Consider the following 17,401-nt stretch of genomic DNA (forward strand, 5'->3'; position numbering starts at 1 on the left):
CCACCTTTTTTTATTGTGTATTACACAGTAAAAAATAACATTTACAATAGGAACGAGTACAGTGCAAGTTAAAAATGAACTAAACCTGGAACTCTGGCCGAAATCGGGTATAACCGGGATGTGTTGTGGACAAACACGATTTTCTTGGAACGTGACTTCCCCACACCACTACAGTTGAACGAGTTAACTTGGGAAATTGAAATATTTAGCCTTTCCCTTCACATTATTCGTTATTTTGAGATAAGGGGTTACTGTGAGAGAGGAAATTAAAAGTAACAAATTGTTTGCCATATTATAAATATACATACATACATATAATCACGTCTATATCCTTTGCAGGGTAAACAGAGCCAACAGTCTTGAAGAGACTGATAGGCCACATTGAGTTATTTGGCTTAATGATAGAATTGAGATTCAAATAGCGGCAGGTTGCTAGGCCGTCCCCTAAAATAAGAATCCCAAGTTTTTAAGTCTATCCCTTAGTCGCCTTTTACAATATCCGTGGGAACGAGATAGAGTGGTTCTTTTCTTTTTTTTTATTGGTGCCGGTAACCACACGGCACATATTATAAAACAGATTTTTATTCGATGCTCTTACCGTGGCCAAAAACTGCCTGCACATTGAGGTAATCTTGCGTTACCATGATCCCATATGCAAAAGTTACTGAGGTCAGAGTCGCTTCATGTAAAGTCCTAGATTACCCAATTATGATCTACTCCAGAGAGATTTATTTTAAAGTTTTAAAGTAATGTACATTAGTTTTAATACTAACCGATGCTCTTACGGTGAGGGAAAATAGTTAGGTTCACATGCAAATGTCGTGGAGGTCAAAAACATGATTCACCCAATCCAGGATCCATCGTGAAAGTACTACCTCGGTCAGTTCTCCAAAGTGGTGGGGGTGCAACCGGAACTAAATCAAGGAGGAAGGAGAAGTTTATTTTAAAGTTGAGACCTGAACGAACCCATACGTGAGTTAGTGTTGTATAAACGGAAACAAACAGTATCGCGTATGTTTGCGGACAAATACGATTTTCTAGAAACGTGGCGCCGCGCTTGTACCGCGGCGCTGGCTTCGTCAAATTGAAACTTTTATTTTATTATGACGTGAACTATGAAATGTAAGACACGACACAGAAGCTATGCTGGGTTACTGTAAGTACAACGTCTATTTTGAAACTTTAATAAAATTGTTTATAGAGCTGTCTAGTCAACATTAAAATAATAATTTTTGTCATACGTAAGTATGAGAGAAATTCCTTATCAAAAATCTAGAAATCCTCATGTGATTGAAGATACATATAATCACGGCTATATCTCTTGCCGGGTAGACAGAGTCGAAAGCCTTGAAAAGACTATTTAGTGGCCTATCAAGGCAAGGCACTTAGTGCAGATGTTTAGATTGATGATACAATTCTTTATATCATATAACAGAAGATTTCCAGAAATCTAAAATAACATCTAACGTGGGGCTATTGCCGGAAGTTGCGACGACAATTGTTTAAATTTTGTAAAAATATATAAACCTATTTATAAGCTCCATTAACGCAAGTCTACGAAATGATATTTATTTTAAAAAGGTGTTAATTTTTGATCCAACACAGGTTAAGGTTTCTACATAGCCTGGGAAGGTACAAGGTAAAAAGTAAATAAGGTAAAAAGGAAGACGACAGTCAAATAGTGTTTAAACCTGACTTATCCAATAAAGATTATGGACAACAGCCGCACCCCGGGCTCCTCTCCAGAGAGAGGTAAGAACGTTATCGGGATTAACGTGAAAAGCAATAAACTTTAATCCCAAAAAATTACGTTCTTACCTAATTTTTTGGGATTAAAGTCGCTGGCAAAAGTTCTCCTTACGAGTTCCAGGGCCCCAATGAAGACTTATGGGTGATTTGGCGTTTGCATCACAAATACGAGGCTTTGTATCCTTTAATTAAGACTAATTGAGATTTCCTCGGGGACTCGGGAAAGGATACGACGGTCGAATTCTAATGTTTGTTTGTTTGTTTATGTGCTCTGGGATTTCATGTGTGATGTGATTGAAGTTCTAGAAAGGATTTTTCGTGGTAATTTTACGAGATACTATGGCCCGAATAGATTTGTGGTCGTTGGCGGTCGTGTCGGTAAGGGATAGGTTCAAATCCTTCCTTGACCATGTACGAAAGACTCTTTTTTGAGTTATATTTATTACCTGTACATTAAGACAACTGGATGTGTAACCGATCAGATGGAAATGATCCAATATAGGTGTGGACCTCCTGTAAAGGATGCGGAGGTCAGATAGGAGTCATACAATCCAGGATGGTCAAAGGTCGCACCCCGGGCTTCAGTCTAGAGTGGTGAGGATGTAACCGGGACTAAAGCAAGGAGGAGGAAGACCCCAAGATGGATATTATCCAATTATACCGCGGCAATGTATCTTTCTCCAGCTATTCTTACTCCAAACTATTAGTATATATGCAAAATTGTATTATTACTGGTTCAGTGATTGACAAACAAACTTACTTTCGCATTTATAATATTGTTAGTTGATTCCTGAGTAGATTGTGTACATATGGTGATGGAATTCGATCGTATTTTATGTTTCTCATCACTTCAGTTGACGAATTGTACTACATACTTGACAATGATAGAGTGATATAACATCTACCTACATTATTCGGTATGTTCAATGAGTTTCTATCAAAAGCATGTGAGTAATCTTAGATTTGTTGTTCAAAGCAGTGATGTGGATGTATACATTCATACAATTGATTTTTTTTTGTTTACGATAATGTGCTTTATGAATCTCGTATGTAATTAGTAAAAAATAAGCCTATACTACCAAATATATTCTTGGTTAAAACGATATTTCTTATAGAACGTAAAAACTAAAAAAAAGAGAGCACTGTCAGTTTCACTATACAAAATTTATGGTTGTTAATAAGTATTTATTTATATATAATTCATTAATCTATATAATTTTGTATAGTGAAACTGACCGAAAGGCTAATAAAAATATACCTAATATAAAACTCTTCCGTCACAGAGTGACAGTCAAAACTTCTAAGCGTAGAAAGTTTAAATATGTTATTTTTATATTATTAGGATTTCCAAATTCGCTCGAAATTCCCACGGGAACGGAAGTTAACTTTTTTTCGTTTTACAAGGGAAGAGCCGCAGGCGCTCTCTAGTATAATATAAATAAGTAAGGAGTTTTCAATCTTAAAAATCTCGTATCAAACTCATATTACCAGTGATGGTCTATAAAAACTGAATGGCATTTTCATAGCCAATGAGGAAAAGTGGAATTTTATATTGCATGCAAACTTGGCGAGTTCCAAAGCCTTCCCTTAACGACCTGAACACCTGAGTTTGTGGCAGCTAACTCCTTTACAAAATAAAGTTTGAATAGAAGTTGCACCTTTTGTTGTCTCTGCTTTTGACAGTTGTGCCGGAAAACGTTAAGATTCGGATACTAGAACAACGTAAAATTGTTTGGGTAAATATTTTTTTACTTGAATTCTATGAATTAGGGTAAAGCTTATAAATTTAGGATTCCTCTTGTAGACGTTGGGCCAGCAACAGGTCACTATTAGAATGTCAATTCCATCGAACGTGACCTTTCAGCCTTTTCAAGTCTGTTGGCTCTGTATACTCCGCAAGAGATATAGACGTCATTATTTGTATGTATTCTATGGATTACTAAACCAAATTTATTTTACTCTCTTTACTTGCTTCACTTATCACGCGACATGGGTTATTCTAGTCGTCTTATGTTATGTCGCTTGGTTAAAAGAAAATGAAATGAAAAAAAATGTATCAATTTCTGTGCAATAAACATATTACATACAAAAAAATGGCATTTGTAATTTGCACAGCTATCCTTTGGTTGTAGATCTTCTTCTTCCTCCTGGCATTGTGAATCCTCACCACACTATAAAGAAGCCGGGGATACACCGTTTGACCATTATCCTGAATAAATTTATTTATTTATTTGGAAGACCAACAACCGTTTACAAAAAATAGCGTCACATATGTAAAACAAATGGTCAATTATAGGTCCTCACAGATACAAAACACTAATACAATAAAAAAAAGGAACATCAATTTCTAAACAATCAACAATAACAATCTATGAGTTAACGTCTAGTTACTAAATTTAAAAGAACTTAATTCTATCGACAGTTAAATATAGATGTAGGCAACCCTCTTGCTAGACGCCCAAAGCAAAGCAACGGTACGTATTTAGGCAGGTTCTGACCTCCGCAGTTTGGCATGGTCATGATATATGATAACACATGATTTTTTTTCACGGCAAGAGCATCGGTTAGGCGGCAGAATTGATGGCCGAGGCATGATTTCAAATGTGCCACTTTTTACTTGAATAACTTATCGATATGATTACTGACATTTTATTAATTACTAGCTTTTGCCCGCGGCTTCGCCCGCGCAAATGCATTTTAGATTATAAGGATACGCCATAAAATTTCACCTATTTTTTAATCCCGTATCGTGCGGGACTGTTTTAAGTTTATATTTGATTTAAATTCATATGGCTTCTCCCGTCTTGTCCCGTCTCTTCCCATTCTGTTCCGTCTCGTCCCAACCTGTTGGGTCCCGTCCTGTCCCGTCTAGTCCTATCCTGTCCTATCCCATCCTATTTAGTGCCATCCTGTTTTCCGCAACTGATACGTATTTTTTACTAACCAATATTTAACACTTCTCGCACTTCGACACCCACCAAAAAACGAAGTTTCATACAAACTTCCAACCCTTATTTTTCGCCCTTGAGATGCAGTTATCAAAATCCAATGTTTTAATGATTATTTCATACTAACCAAAATTTATTTCATGTGCCCAACGTTAAAATTGACGAAATTTCATACAAATTTACAACCCCTATTTCACCGCGATAGGAATGCAATTTTCAAAATCCAATAAATGAATTAATATTTTAATCTAACCGTAAATTTAAATCTAATGTGTCCAACATTAAAAAATGACGAAGTTTCATACAAAGTTGCAACCCCTATTTCACCCCCTTAGGAATGCAATTTTCAAAATTTAATTAATGAATTATTGTTTTAATATATCCGTAAATTTTCATCATAAATTTCATGCGTCCAACATTAAAAATGACGAAGTTTCATACAAATTGCAACCCCTATTTCACCCCCTTAAAATGCAATTTACAAAATCTAATTAATGAATTATTATTTTAATCTAACCGTTAAAATAAAATTCGGGTGTTTTATTTATGCATACCGATTACGCCGAGATTTATGGACCGATTTACGTGATTCTTTTTTTGTTCGGTAGAGTATACTTTCAAGTTGGTCCCGTTGTTACCTAGTCAGGATCTGATGATGGTATTCCAGGGAAATCAAGGGCAAACCTCAAATTTACAGGCAATTACGTTTTTGACAATTTCATAGATCTGTTTAAGTATTTGCGTCTGATAGTCATCATCCCATGTGAATGAGCTGATGATGGAAGGTACAACTCCTCAACGGTTAGGAGTTGAAAGAAAATTCTTACGAAGTTATACGTACATGTGAGGCTATTAGGTTGACCTGATAATAAAAAGTAAATCTCATTAACGTTAAGAATTTAGGTGAAAATGGATGCGGACAAATTTCGTAGCTGTTTGTATGGGTAGTGTTAACATAAAATAGGGATTTAAAGGCGTGATGTTATTAATGTTATGCATGTACATATGTACATAATTATGTATGTTATTATGTATGTTAAAGAGACGACTGAAAGTTGTCATACAAAGTCTTTTTTTTTAAGGATGGGAAATCATCAAATGACCTCTCCCGCTCTGGGTGGAACGGAAGGGAGTGTCAGACTTTTACTGACTAAAACCCACCTCGTTCCTTCAGTTGCCCTTTGCGTTCCGGGGCTACGGTATCTCGTTAGAACTTTCCCGCAGCCCCGGCTCAGTTTATCCCGTTTCCCCCCCTTGGGGGTTGACATTTCAAAAATCCCTTCTTAGTGCTCACTTATGTTACTAAAGGAACCTCTGTTCAAAATCTCAGACTCCTATACCGAGCGGTTTCGGCTGTGCGTTGATAAATCAGTCACCCAATCGCACCCCCTAAATCACGATTGGAGGGTAGTTTGAAAAAACTTATAATGTCAAACATATTTACTTGCCTATGTACGTGTTCATGCCAAGTTTCAAGTTTATAAACCCAAGGAATAAGATTTTTCATAGAAAAGTTTTTACCCCTTTTCCCCCCCTTGGGGGTTGAATTTCCAAAAATCCTTTCTTAGTGCTCCCCAACATATCCCAAGGAACCTACATTCCAAATTTCAGCTGTCTACGACCAGTAGTTTCGACTGTGCGTTGTCTGTCAGTCAGTCACTCAGTAACGGAAGAGTTTTATATATATAGATAGTTAACAACGGTAATCACTATTAAGCAACCGGCTGGTTTAAGTTAATATAGCAATAAGTTAAGTAATATAGTATAAAAATATGACTATTGCTAGCTTTTCTTCTGTGCAGTCATTAATTTTGTTTTTCTACAAAATGAGCGAAACTTGCGCACTTCTACTTGGCTGGGTTATTTTAAATGAGTTTTGTAGTCTCTCAGAACATACGTGTAACGGAGTCTTAATAGTTGCCATCTTGTGACAAATATTTAGCATACTTTGAGTTCCCTTTGCTCTTTCGTTTAAGAGCAAGAAATTTAATAAGATATCAAGCAAATTTTCAGTCGGAATTTCATAATTTTTATCTTGGGAGCGCGCTTCTAACATCCTCTTCAAAATATAATAATAACCGCCCATTTTATAAAACATTATACCAAATATTCAGTCTTAGTAAAACATTTCGAATTAAATACTTAGATATATCTACCTACATATTATAAATAAAACATTTATATTTTTACATAATCATTTATTCCTTGAATATGGTAACAAAATATCTTAAATATCTAGGCTTTAAGTACTGCAAATAAAACTAACCTAGGTAACGGCAGAGTTAGACCTAATATACATTTTATATACATCTTTATTATAATAAAGCTTAACATCTTTACCACTTTATCCAAGTACTTAATGCTCTAACACACTATATCCGGTAGCATATACTAGTGGTCCTTTCAGACCTCACATAGGCCTATTATGTGGGTTTTCTATTATACCAGCCATTGTTGAAACACACAAGAATGCCCTGCTAATGGAAAGTGAAAATAAGGCGTAAATAGTAAACTTACTCTCAAAGTCATCTCAGATGCTCGAATAAATAAGGATTTAAAAGGGATATTTACTGTTCTTGTACGATTTTATACCACAAGGTTTGATATTAAAAACAGGGTAGGCAGAGCCAACAGTCTTGAAAAGACTGAAAGGCCACGTTCAGCTGTATGGCTTTATAATGGAATTGGTTCAAATAGTGACAGAATGCTAGGCCATAACCTATGAGGGAAATCCTATGTTTATGAGCTTTATCCCTATAAAGATTTAACAAGTAATATATCTTAATTTTTAAAAAGGCACCTCATTGACTGACATATCAATGCATAGCCCAAACCGGTGGGTCCATTGATATGAAACTTTGTCATCTTTTTTTTTTATGTCATCTAGGATTTTTGTCATTTTTTACTTACTATTCTCACGTATTCCGATTCGCCAGTTCCCGTGTGAATTATAGGAAATATTCTGCAATTGTCCCTACATAATATATAAAAAATTCTCTATCTATCAATGCAGTAGAAAACATTCCAAATTCAACAGTACACAAAACGTAAAATGAAATAATCAAAATTAAACATACGTTGTTCTTTTACAATTTACTCAATAAAGTTTTGATTTTCTTAAATTAATATTTTCATTGTTGTGGTGATACGGTTACACAAATAATAGTTAGTGTACCAACTTCTCCGGGCAACTTGGCCCAACTAATAAACGTTTAGTATGTTTAATGTTAGCTAGGGCATAAGTTTGCGACCTAACTCTCCTAACGTTTACTTCGAGGATATAGGTTTCACAATATTTTATATCTTCTTTATCTGGTGTCATGTAGCTTACTACATTAAGAAACATTTTCAATTGTATTTTTTCTTCTCCAACTGATTTTACAAATAGGTCGACTATTACAATACTGTTAGCTCTATCTACCTCGCAAGGGATATAGACGTGATTATATGTTTTATGTATATATATGTTCCTAGCTATCCGGGCAACGTTGTTTTGCTATATAAATAATTCTTAAGTGTGTTTTAGTTTAAAAAAAAATGTTAAGTGTGGACAACCCTTATCACTAATATCATGAGAATCGGTCAAGCCGTTTCGAGGGAGGATGGGAACGAACATTGTGACACGAGAATTTTATATATAAGATATCGACTATTACTCGTAAAATATTATACAGTTGCCTGCTTTGCAATTTGTGGTATAATAGGGAAGGCCCAAACGAATGCACCTTGATCAAATCAGGTATAACCTGGCGAACGGTCAGGTCAAGATACAATTACCACTGTTTCTGCACTATAGACCATTTCTTTAGGCACTAAAATAAAAGTAATCATGCTACAACTTTCGTAAAAAATAATAAATTCATATCCTATTAAATGAATGACTTTTGCCAATAACCAACATTTATTATTTCCAGTACATTATATTAGTAGGTACCAGAAATGGACTATAATTTTTGTGCTCTGCTACTTCATTATTATTTTTTTTCATACAAGCTCATCAGTTTATGGTCAAGTCACTTACAATATTATAATGAGTCCATGGCTATTATGGTAACCGTCACCAAACGGAGACGTTCATGGTCGGCTTAGACTGAGCTGGTTATAAGCCGCTGCTTGATATCAGATAAAATCACGACAGTTCGGTTTATTCCCATAAAGGTCGACGAAATCAACACTAGATTGAAAAAATAAATAAAAAAGCTAATAGGTTTACATCAAAGTAAAGTACAGATAATTTATTAACTTTTCTATACCAATCTAACCGTTCTTATCAATTTAATAAGTTTCTTATATGGCATAAGAGAAATAAGAACTGAGAGGTATTTTTTTTAAATATACTTACTATTATTATTACCAAATAACCATTGATTAATCATGTTTTCTTTAGATTCCCCACGATGACATCAATAGCTAAGTGATTTGATGAAACAAATAAGTTGTATCCCTGTGACATGTCTAAATGAGACCTTTGTACTAACCTTCATCGTACCTTTTCATTACAAGAGTGAAGATATCTAACGCAGTAGCCATACAGCGAATGAGCGTAGTTCCACGACGCTTCGGTCGAGGATTAGTCTATGACTGTGCCAGACTAAATCCGTCGAACCAACTATCGTGCACGTACAGCCGTTCATTATCGTGTCGACGGTTCCATTTTTGAAAATATTTTTCATGCAAATCCTTTTTTTTTATTTTACCTAGTAGCCATTCTTACCAAAATTAAAACTAGTTTTTTTTTTCTACAAATCATAATTCCTCGTCTCCTTTGCCTCCTTTCTTTGTTTGGGATCGATTTTCTGCATTTTTAGGTGCTGCAGTATCTGACGTTAGCTGTTTTATCTCAAGCTCGAGACGCTTTGGTTCTGATGTCTACGATAACAGGAAAATATTATAAGATATTAACCTGTCGATGTACTGTATTAGTTTCATGTCAAAAATTTTATTTAAAATAAAGTGAAAGTAATTGGCCTTTTCTTCTTTGCGTAATTTCACATTCCATTTTACTTCTGTAGATAACAGGAAATGGTGACGTATCTCTGAATCCTTCTTAATGATAGTAAGTACTGCCATTTTGTATGTCCCTATGAAGCATCGAATAGTTTTATTTATTGTTATTTAATTTGAGAAATAAAACTGAAAAGTAATGTAAAGACACGATTGGAATTTTAACGCATTGGGAGTTTCAACATTTTGGAAAAGCTTTCAAAAGAATTGAACTGGTGATCGATGATCGTATGTGCATACCAATTACCATGCAGGGTACTATGGAAACGCTGATCATGGAAACAAGGAGGTTTAATACCGTTATTTAATAAAAAAAATCACAAAATAATATTTATTCTACATGGAAAATATATACATGTAAATGTGATTATATACATAGTGTGCAAAAAAATATACAAACTCAATACAAGCGTTTTATACTTTATATATACCTACGTAGAAATGGCTACGCACACTGACAATATATTTACTCAGTGCCCACTATCAATTGGTCTTAGCTTCGAAGCCTGTAAAATCTTCGAATTAATAAATATTTAGCACGTGATATTTAACACGTCGTTAAAAGATTTGGCTATGTACATACGGCCTGCCTGATTAGGAATCTTTCACGATTTTGTGTTTTAATTGTTTGAGTCATAAGACAAGTCCATTGAATGGTGTAATTTCACTCCTCAGAAAGAAATCACAAAAGATAGCTATAATTAAATATTGTTTCCAATTGACTAAACTTTTGCCATTATTTTGAAAACTAAACTACATAATATCTTTAGCGAAGTACACTGTAACGAACGAGTTATAAATTTTTGTTATTTAATGTGCTATTTCCTATGTGAAAACTGTTTGTTAAAGTGTTAGCTAGATATATTGCTTAATTTTAATTTATTATTATTTTTTGCGCCGTGTGGTTCCCGGCACCAATACAAAAAAGAATAGGACCACTCCATCTCTTTCCCATGGATGTCGTAAAAGGCGACTAAAGAATAGGCTTACAAACTTGGGATTCTTTTTAGGCGATGGGCTAGCAACCTGTCACTATTTGAATCTCAATTCTATCATTAAGCCAAATAGCTGAACGTGGCCATTCAGTCTTTTCAAGACTATTGGCTCTGTCTACCCCGCAAGGGATATAGACGTGACTATATGTATGTATGTATGTATGTATGTATTATTTTTATATGCCTGTTAGTTTTCTTACATATAAATAAAAAATATAACCTTAACAGATTACCTCTTTTCTGTGATCTAAGGTCGGAAACAATAAAATATGCGAATTTTGAACGTTTCGTGCGCCGTATATCGCAGAGGACCGACAACCACTCACCATTAAACAATGACTTATGTTTACAGTATGAATATAACTGCGTTTTTAGATATCAGCTGGTACTGACCAATTTTAGAATTTATTGCCCTAATTTTTGACATGTTTTGGGTTAAAGCGTAAAAATCGGAAATAAAATAAGACAATAAAATGCCACACGCTAGAAACTGTTTAATGCAGCGTCGTCGTCTTGCATCACAGACAGTTTTTTTGCGGAATTGTAAAGCTGTCAAACAATTAAAAACAAAGCAACGAATGTAGCGCCACATACAAAAAGGTTGGTATCTGGATTCTTAGTTGTAATTAAAAATAAGGGCATGAGGGAAAGCTCTTATCGGCTGCTAATTAAGCATATTTATAAACGTCATATTATATCGCATTGAATATGTTTATATAATTATGTATGGTTATAAAATTAATCTATTCTTAAAGTCTGAAAATACAGAGGTTGGTAGTTTTAACATAAATTTAATAATTTGTCATTTGTTACATAATAACCTTTCGGTCTTATAAAGTTTTATTTAGAAATTCCTAAACTGTTTGTTCTAAGCCGAAAGTAAATGTAAAGCCTAAACAAAAATACGTCCACAGTTCTAAGTCAGTTCGTGTTTTTGTTCTTTAATTTGACTTTTTAATTAGTAAGGCTCTCTCCAGCCATCTTAATCTTCTTATAAGATTGTTCAAATTAAAATTCGCAAAAGTCCTCCTTAGTTTTTGTCGTCTAAATACATTTGTTTTAATTTAAACAAGCCTACAAGGGCTTTGTGTATTATCGTTATTAAATTGTTTAGGGAAATATAAGTTTATTTTCTGTTATGGAGATAATTGACGGCCTGTTTGGCGTAGTTGTTAGATTCTCAGCTCTGAAGCACAGGTCTCGGGTTTGATATCCGGCCAGGCCATGATGGGAAACGACCTCTTTCCGAACGTACTTTTGGTTTGGGTCTTGGGTGTTTTTCCATATCCATATCCCATAACGTAAGTCTCGAACTTACTAAAAAGCGGTTTCAGTTACCGTTCACTCTATTATGGGAAGGTAAGTGAAAAATCATTTTAAATAATTCTAATGAATTCTTGTCGTGCCGTGTGGTTCCTGGCACCAATACAAAAAAGAATAGGACCACTCTATCTCTTTCCCATGGATATCGAATAAGGCGACTAAGGGGTAGGCTTACAAACTTGGGATTCTTTTTTAGGCGATGGGCTAGTAACCTGTCACTATTTGAATCTCAATTCTATCATCGAGCCAAATGGCTGAATATGGCCATTCAGTCTTTTCAAGACTGTTGGCTCTGTCTACCCCACAAGAGATATAGATGTGACCATATGTATGTATCTATGTACGAACTCTTGCTAGCCACATGACATTACTAGAATCTTACTTTTATTGTTAAGCCATGCAGCTGAACGTGGCCTTCAAGACTCTGTTTACCCCGCAGATGTGACTATTCATAAAAGCTTATAGAACAATTATACAAGAACTGTACTAACAATATCTAGGTACTATTGGTTTGTCACAGTGGCATACAATGCACTGCCCCAGGCACTACTCGCAAGTCTCGGTGCACTATAAAAAGCGTCATATCCAGACGCTTGTTGCTACTAACACAAAGTTTGAGGTGTAAGTCATAAGAGGTTCACGATTTATGGAAACAATACAAATTATAAATTTACTGAAATCATTGCTTTGTAGAGTACATTTTATATAGAATAGAATAGAATAGCTCTCACGGTGAGGGAAATCATCGTGGGGAAACCTGCACATTCAGGCAACTGGATGTGTAACCATGGATCCAATACGGGTTAGTTTTACCTGCAAAGGTTGTGGAGCTCAGATGGGAGTCGTTTCGTGTAAAACCCGACTAACCTAATCTAGGATTCATGATCAAAGGCTTACCAGGGGCTCCTCTCCGAGGGAGGGAGGGAGGCGAGGATGCAACTGGGCTAAAGCCAGTAGGAAGATTATATAGAATAACACCTGCAGATAATGTACCTTTTCAACGATAAAGATATGCATGACTCCGTATTATCAAAGATTGTCCTTGCAAACAAAATTACAAACTTTAACTGTATGTAATATATTTATAGATTATTGAATAATTACTGACTGACTGACAAAATTTCAACCTAATCCTAATAAATCAAACAACAGAATTTTTTTTAAATAAATTTCAAACGCTTTTTCTTCTCACTTGTACCTCAATAACATCAACGACCTGGAGAGGAACAGCGGAAAGCTTTCTGTTCGCGACAGTACGCTAGAATATGGTTGGGGGCTAATATAATTAGATTATAGCACTATCTTTTTGATATTAAACAAGTCTCTAGTGCACTTTGTGCCGTGTGCTGAAATAACTTACTGTTTTAAGAAATTGGGGTTCCCAGCCCGAAAGTTATGACTATCACTGTTATTCTCAAAGTATGTAACTTAAGATAAAATCCAATCTAAGAATATAAGTTTATAATACATACATACACATGGTCACGTCTATATCCCTTGCGAAGTAGACAGAGTAAAATAAGTTTATAAATAAACTTTTATGTGGTGAATTAACTAAATCTGAAGTTTAAGATAAAGCACTTATAAAACACTTTTTCTCGAAAGAAATTTTGTATGTTCGTACTCAAAAATACGACTTGGAAACCTACTATTGATGTATTCAGTGAGCCGCCGATTCCGCCGGATGTGGCTTGTCATTTCCGGTGGCTGCAGCGGTTTTGTGCGGAGATCTGTTTGAGATATGGAGTTCCAACTCAAAAGGTCATCTCTTCCTCTCGTAATGGTGTATTTTGAATTGTTGTTTTTTTACATTATTATAATAATACAACAAAGTGTATTTATGTATGTACGGTTTAGTAAGGTAAGGAATGAAAACAATAAAAACAGGAAATATTTTTACATAACTGTGTGACAAGATCTCTGTTTGAGATACATACATATGGTCACGTCTATATCCCTTGCGGGGTAGACAGTGCCAACATTCTTGAAAAAACTGAATGGCCACGTTCAGCTATTTGGTTTAATGATAGAATTAGATTCAAATAGTGACAGGTTGCTAGCCCATCGCCTAAAAAAGAATCCCAAGTTTGTAAGCATATGCCTTAGTCGCCTTTTACGACATCCATGGGAAAGAGATGGAGTGGTCCTATCTTTTTTTGTATTGGGGCCGGGAACCACACGGCACTCTCTGTTTGAGATAAGTATTAATATGCGCGGAGTATGCCTTTGACCATAAATCTTGGATTAGCTGAGTCAGGTTATTATACGAATCAACTCCCATCTGACCTCCGCAACATTTGCAAGGGAACCACTGAACGATCATCGTTGCACATCCAGTTGCCGTGTGGTTCCCGACACCAATATAAATAGGAATAGGACCACTCCATCTCTTTCCCATGGAAGTACCAAAAAGCGACTAATCGTAAAGGCACACATTAATCTAGTGCTAGTTTTCATAGCAAAGAAAAAATATAGTGTTCCAGCTGCATTTCTTCTCGTACAGATTTTAAAAGTCAATCAAGGGAAAGGCTATTAAACTTGGGATACTTCTTCTAGGCGATGGAGATTCCATCATTAAGTCATACAGCTAAAAGTGGCCTATCAGTCTTCGAGACCGTTGGCTCTGTCTACCCCGTAAGGGGTAAAGACGCGATTATAATATGTATGTACGAACAAAGATTTGTCAGTTTCCCATTTGTCACAACATTACGGTCCCACGTCCCACGGGAGACGGTGCAAATGATCAATCACAATTTCTACTCGTTGGCTGTCATTGAATGCTTTCATGAAAAAAATGTTATTTTTGTTCGGAATTACAAATGCCGTGTGGTCCCTGGCATTTGGAATAGGACTACTCTATCTCGTTCCCAGAAACGTTGTATATGGCGACTAAAGGATATGCTTATAAACTTGGTAATCTTCTTGCTGGCGATGGGTTAGGAACCTGTCACTAAATGAATCTCAATTCCATCATAAAGCCATACGGCTGATCGTGGCCTTTCAGTCTTTTCAAGACTGTTGGCTCTGTTTACCCCGCAAGGGTTGAAGACGTGATTATTAATACTGCTACTCTAACTGAGTGAGTTTTGCGTCCTCGCTCCTTTTTTTATTCAATATTGTATTAGGCATTTGTCTTCCATCTCACCTGATGGTAAGTGACGTTTTTTTTTCATTTTTAGATCGGCGTCTGGCTAAAACTACTCGTACGATCTCAAATTGGGTAAGTCAAGGTTTTACAAGATGCGATTCCCGTCTGACCTTCCAAATTTTGGGGAATAACTTAATTCATATTGGCCTACATCTTAATCAGAATTTCAAGTTATACGACTATAATTTTTTATAGGAAATTTTTGAATCTGACAAAATGACAGGTGTTTAAAACATATGTATGTGAATCCTTTATCGAAATCCTTATAGGTAGGTACTGTAAAATAAAAAATCTTACAAAAATTAAGTATGCAGTAGTTTCTTATACCTTTGTATAAAGTTACGAACTCATTAGCCATTTTTACATAAAACTGTAATTTTTAAAAGGAAACTGGTCATTTCCATCTCATTACTACTAGAACATAAGGTTCGTGCAAATAAAGTAAAAATATTTTGCTGAGATTTTTCGGTATTTAATCCGTCGATGGCATTTTTTTTTTGTATTGCCTATACGAATTATTTGGTGCAATGGTATAAAGTCTTTACATCTATATCACAAGGTATCGGGTTTGATCTTGGTTGAGACCGTTAACAAAAATAATATGTTATAGCTGCATTACTTTAAAACTTTTTTGACGCCATACTCACTAATGTTGACACGGCAAATTTCTTTTATTCCCTCTCTCCCTCTCTCTAACTTTGATAGAAAGAGGAAGAAGATAAGACATATGCCTTATCTTCAATACCTTGAATGTGACAGTGCATTTGTATATCTGTGCGTCTTCATTAATTTTAACAGACAATGAGTTCTTTTAACAGGGGCGAGAGCCTCTCATAATTCTAAATTGATTGATAATTTCCCGAACCTTATATATTAATGGGAACCACCATAAATAAAACTCCGTACATTAGTGTTGTCATAATTCATACGAGTGCGTGTAATGAGGAAATCGTGACACGACTCTGACAGCCCTCAGCGGTGATATTAATTAATTAATAGACGTATGGACTGGTGCTTTCATACTTACTGTTAAGATTTTATTACACATCGAAGTAAACAAAATGAGCCGTGTGGTTTAAGGCACTTTAGATTGAGACCAATCAATCTCTTTCCTATAAATTTCGTAAGGCGATTAAAAGACTAGGTAATTTATTAAGGATTAGGTTCAGACGAGAGTCGCTTTCTGTAAAACCTAACTTTCATATTTTAATACAAATATTTTCCATAGACTTAATCCAGCAGATTTATCAAGAATTAGCTGCGCGAAAGTTAGTGTTCTAACACGAATTTTCTTAGATATTAAGTTAACACTCTAGCTTTACAAAAACCTTACTGAAATATTAAAATCCCATGCGTTTACATGTAATGTGAAGGAGCCTTGTGTACGTCCATTTGCCAGGTGGCTCCGTAGTATAAATAATTGAAGAAGCCAACACAAGCCAAAGATGGACTGGATCGATATGCCACGCTAAATTGATTTGCAACGATTTTTACTGGACTTTAGTGCCATGTGATTTCTGGATAAATAGAATAGTAACACTATCTCTTGTCTTCTTTCTCCTGGCTTTAGTCCTGGGTCCTAATGATATTGACCATAAATCATCATGATTGTTGACTAGGTATTGCACCTTCATGCTTTTAATAGACAATATTCTTTGTCACCGTTGGACTTAGATTGTGTTGAAAAAGTGTTGTTTATCTTAGCTACCATAAATATTCTCTAATAAATGTTTAGCCCTTTCACTATTTATATTTTTCTCCCCGATAATGATAATAAATCCTGTCCAAAATATTAGTATTTCTAAAAAAAAAAATAATCATAATTGAAATATAAATAAATGCTACGCCAAGCATAATTTATCAAACCTTATTAATAAGTTAGGATCTAATTCCATGAATATAATTTTTACAATGCAGCAGCATTGTAAAAATTATATTCTATGGTAAACTTACTTTTGTGCGAGGCTTCTCTACTCTGGGAATTCTTTAAAAAAGTAATTTATTACTCTTGAAGGTTTTGTCTGTCATTATACGTATTCTTATAATCAAAACCGCCCAGTTGTTTTTCAGTTTATTTGTAACAAAGAAATATTTATAAGGTTGACTAAAAGAGATTGAGAGCGATTAGCGATAAGTACGTACCTATGTACGTAGGTACGATTTTTTATGATTTCATTTTATTTTCTTGTTGAAATAAAGAGTTCATTTGCTATTAGTGTGGATACGGATATTGT

The sequence above is a fragment of the Amyelois transitella genome, chromosome 20, assembly GCF_032362555.1.
Source record: "Amyelois transitella isolate CPQ chromosome 20, ilAmyTran1.1, whole genome shotgun sequence".
In the NCBI taxonomy this organism is placed as follows: Eukaryota; Metazoa; Arthropoda; class Insecta; order Lepidoptera; family Pyralidae; genus Amyelois; species Amyelois transitella.